At 35.6% G+C, this 3,751-nt stretch overlaps 1 non-coding gene across 1 annotated transcript; it reads left to right on the top strand.

The window, feature by feature from the left end:
• Positions 1-210: 210 nt before the first annotated feature.
• On the top strand, positions 211-317 carry LOC143395957 (U6 spliceosomal RNA). Its single transcript, XR_013090862.2, has one exon. It is a non-coding gene; the product is annotated as a U6 spliceosomal RNA (small nuclear RNA).
• Positions 318-3,751: the final 3,434 nt, after the last annotated feature.

Below are 3,751 nucleotides of genomic sequence, written 5' to 3'. Positions count from 1 at the left end.
TTGTTGATTTTATGGGGTAGGCTAAGTCTAGTAATTCTCACTAGCTAGAGGCACAGTTTTAAAAGACTTTTTTTTTTTCTTGTGCAACAATTGTGGCCTTGAGGAATGGGTGAGTTACTGGAGTCCTCGAGCATAGGTGCTAGGCCCATTGGTTCCAGCAGACCAGGTCTGGCCACCCATTACAATATGCCAATCAAAGAGACAAGTGGTGTGCTCGCTTCAGCAGCACATATACTAAAATTGGAACGATACAGAGAAGATTAGCATGGCCCCTGCGCAAGGATGACACGCAAATTTGTGAAGCGTTCCATATTTTTATACAGGGAGATAGAGGTTATAAAAAACAAACAAACAGAAATCCTGGAAATGCAGGAAACAATAAACCAACTTAAAAACTCAATTGAGGATACTACCAGCAGAGTAGAACACTTAGAAGATAGAACATCAGACAATGAAGACAAAGTATTTCAACTGGAGAAGAACATAGACAGCTCAGCAAAGCTGTTAAGAAACCATGAGCAGAACATTCAAGAAATATGGGATAACATAAAGAGACCAAACTTAAGAGTCATTGGGATACAGGAAGGTATAGAGGTCCAAACCAAAGGAATGAGCAATCTATTCAACGAAATAATATGAGAAAACTTCCCAGACTTGAAGAATGAAACAGAATCCCAAATCCTAGAAGCCTACAGGATGCCGAATGTGCAAAATCATAAAGAGATCCACACCTAGACACATTATAATGAAGATGCCCAACATACAGAATAAGGAGAGAATTTTAAAAGCTACAAGAGAAAGGAAGCAGATTACATTTAGGGGTAAACCAATCAGGATAACAGCTGATCTTTCAACACAGACACTGAAAGCTAGAAGATCCTGGAATAACATATTTCAAACACTGAAAGAAAATGGGTTCCAACCAAGAATTGTGTATCCAGCGAAATTAAGCTTCAGGATGGAAGATGAAATTAAAACCTTCCATGATAAACAAAAGTTAAAAGAATTTGCAGCTAGAAAACCATCTCTTCAAAACATCCTCTGCAAAATATTACAGGAAGAGGAAATGGAAAATATCAATGAAAACCAACAGCGGGAGGTAGTACAGTAAAGGGGGGGGGGGAATAATCAAAGAGGAAAACAAACCATGTTTAGTAACATAAATAAACAAATATGGCTGGAAGAACAACCCATATCTCAATAATAACCCTAAGTGTTAATGGCTTAAACTCACCAATTAAGAGACACAGGCTAGTAGAATGGATCACAAAACAAGACCCAACAATATGCTGCCTTCAGGAGACGCATTTGATAGGAAAAGACATACATAGACTGAATGTGAAAGGTTGGGAAAAATCATATCACTCATATGGACTTCGGAAACAAGCAGGAGTGTTCATACTCATATCAAATAAAATAGATTTCAAGCCAAAGTTAATCAAAAGGGATGAAGAGGGACACTACATACTGCTCAAGGGAACCATACACCAACAAGACATAACAATCATAAATATATATGCCCCAAACAATGGTGCAGCTATGTTCATCAAACAAACTCTTCTCAAGTTCAAGTCTAATAGACCACCATACAATAATCATGGGAGACTTCAACACACCTCTCTCACCACTGGACAGATCTTCCAAACAAAAGTTGAATAAGGAAACTATAGAACTCAATAACATAATTAATAACCTAGACTTAATTGACATATATAGAATATACCACCCAAGATCAAGCAGTTACACTTTTTTCTCAGCAGCACATGGATCCTTCTCAAAAATAGATCATATATTATGTCACAGGGCAACTCTTAGACAATATAAAGGAGTAGAGATAATACCATGCATCTTATTTGATCATAATGGAATGAAATTGAAAATCAATGATAAAAGAAGTAAGGAAAAATCATGCATCACTTAGAGAATGAACAATAGGTTACTGAATGATTAATGGGTTATAGAAGACATCAAGGAGGAAATTAAAAAATTCTTAGAGATAAATGAAAACACAGACACAACATATCGGAATCTATGGGACACATTGAAAGCAGTTCTAAGAGGAAAATTTATTGCTTGGAGTTCATTCCTTAAAAAAAGAAAAAACCAACAAATAAATGATCTAATACTTCAACTCAAAATCCTAGAAAAAGAAGAGCAAAACAACAGCAAAAGAAGTAGAAGACAAGAAATAATTAAAATCAGAGCTGAAATTAATGAAATCGAAACAAAAGAAACAATTGAAAAAATTGACAAAACTAAAAGTTGGTTCTTTGAAAAAATAAATAAAATCGACAGACCCTTAGCCACGCTAATGAAGAGAAGAAGAGAGAGAACTCAAATTACTAGCATACGGGATGAAAAAGGCAATATCACAACAGACACTTCAGAAATACAGAAGATTATCAGAAATTATTTTGAATCCTTATACTCCAATAAAATAGAAGATAGTGAAGGCATCGATAAATTTCTTAAGTCATATGATTTGCCCAGATTGAGTCAGGAGGATATTGACAACCTAAACAGACCAATATCAATTGAGGAAATAGAAGAAACCATCAAAAGACTACCAACTAAGAAAAGCCCAGGACCGGATGGGTATACAGCAGAGTTTTACAAAACCTTTAAAGAGGAACTAATACCAATACTTTTCAAGCTTTTCAGGAAATAGAAAAAGAGGGAGAACTTCCAAATTCATTCTATGAGGCCAACATCACCCTGATTCCTAAACCAGACAAAGACACTTCAAAGAAAGAAAACTACAGACCAATATCTCTAATGAACCTAGATGCAAAAATCCTCAATAAACTTCTGGCGAACCGGATACAAAAACATATCAAAAAAATTGTGCACCATGATCAGGTAGGATTTATCCCTGGGATGCAAGGTTGGTTCAATATACGGAAATCAATAAATGTTATTCACCACATCAATAGGCTTAAAAATAAGAACCATATGATCATCTCGATAGATGCGGAAAAAGCATTCGACAAAGTACAGCATCCCTTTATGTTCAAAACTCTAGAAAAACTAGGGATAACAGGAACATACCTCAATATTGTAAAAGCAATCTATGCTAAGCCGCAGGCTAGCATCATTCTGAATGGAGAAAAACTGAAGGCATTCCCTCTAAAATCTGGAACAAGACAGGGATGCCCTCTCTCACCACTTCTGTTCAACATAGTTCTCGAATCACTGGCCAGAGCAATTAGACAGACGAAAGAAATTAAAGGCATAAAAATAGGAAAAGAAGAACTCAAATTATCACTATTTGCAGATGACATGATTCTATACCTAGCAGACCCAAAAGGGTCTACAAAGAAACTATTAGAGCTAATAAATGAATTCAGCAAAGTGGCAGGATATAAAATCAACACGCATAAATCAAAGGCATTCCTATATATCAGCGACAAATCCTCTGAAATGGAAATGAGGACAACCACCCCATTCACAATATCCTCAAAAAAAATAAAATACTTGGGAATCAACCTAACAAAAGAGGTGAAAGACTTATACAATGAAAACTACAGAACCCTAAAGAGAGAAATAGAAGAAGATCTTAGAAGATGGAAAAATATACCCTGTTCATGGATAGGTAGAACTAACATCATCAAAATGGTGATATTACCAAAAGTTCTCTATAGGTTTAATGCAATGCCAATCAAAATCCCAACAGCATTTCTTGTAGAAATAGAGAAAGCAATCATGAAATTCATATGGAAAAATAAAAGACCCAGAATAGCAAAAACAATGC

Source organism: Callospermophilus lateralis, chromosome 3 (genome assembly GCF_048772815.1).
Source record: "Callospermophilus lateralis isolate mCalLat2 chromosome 3, mCalLat2.hap1, whole genome shotgun sequence".
NCBI classification, from domain to species: Eukaryota; Metazoa; Chordata; class Mammalia; order Rodentia; family Sciuridae; genus Callospermophilus; species Callospermophilus lateralis.
This window is presented reverse-complemented; position numbering and strand designations above follow the sequence as displayed.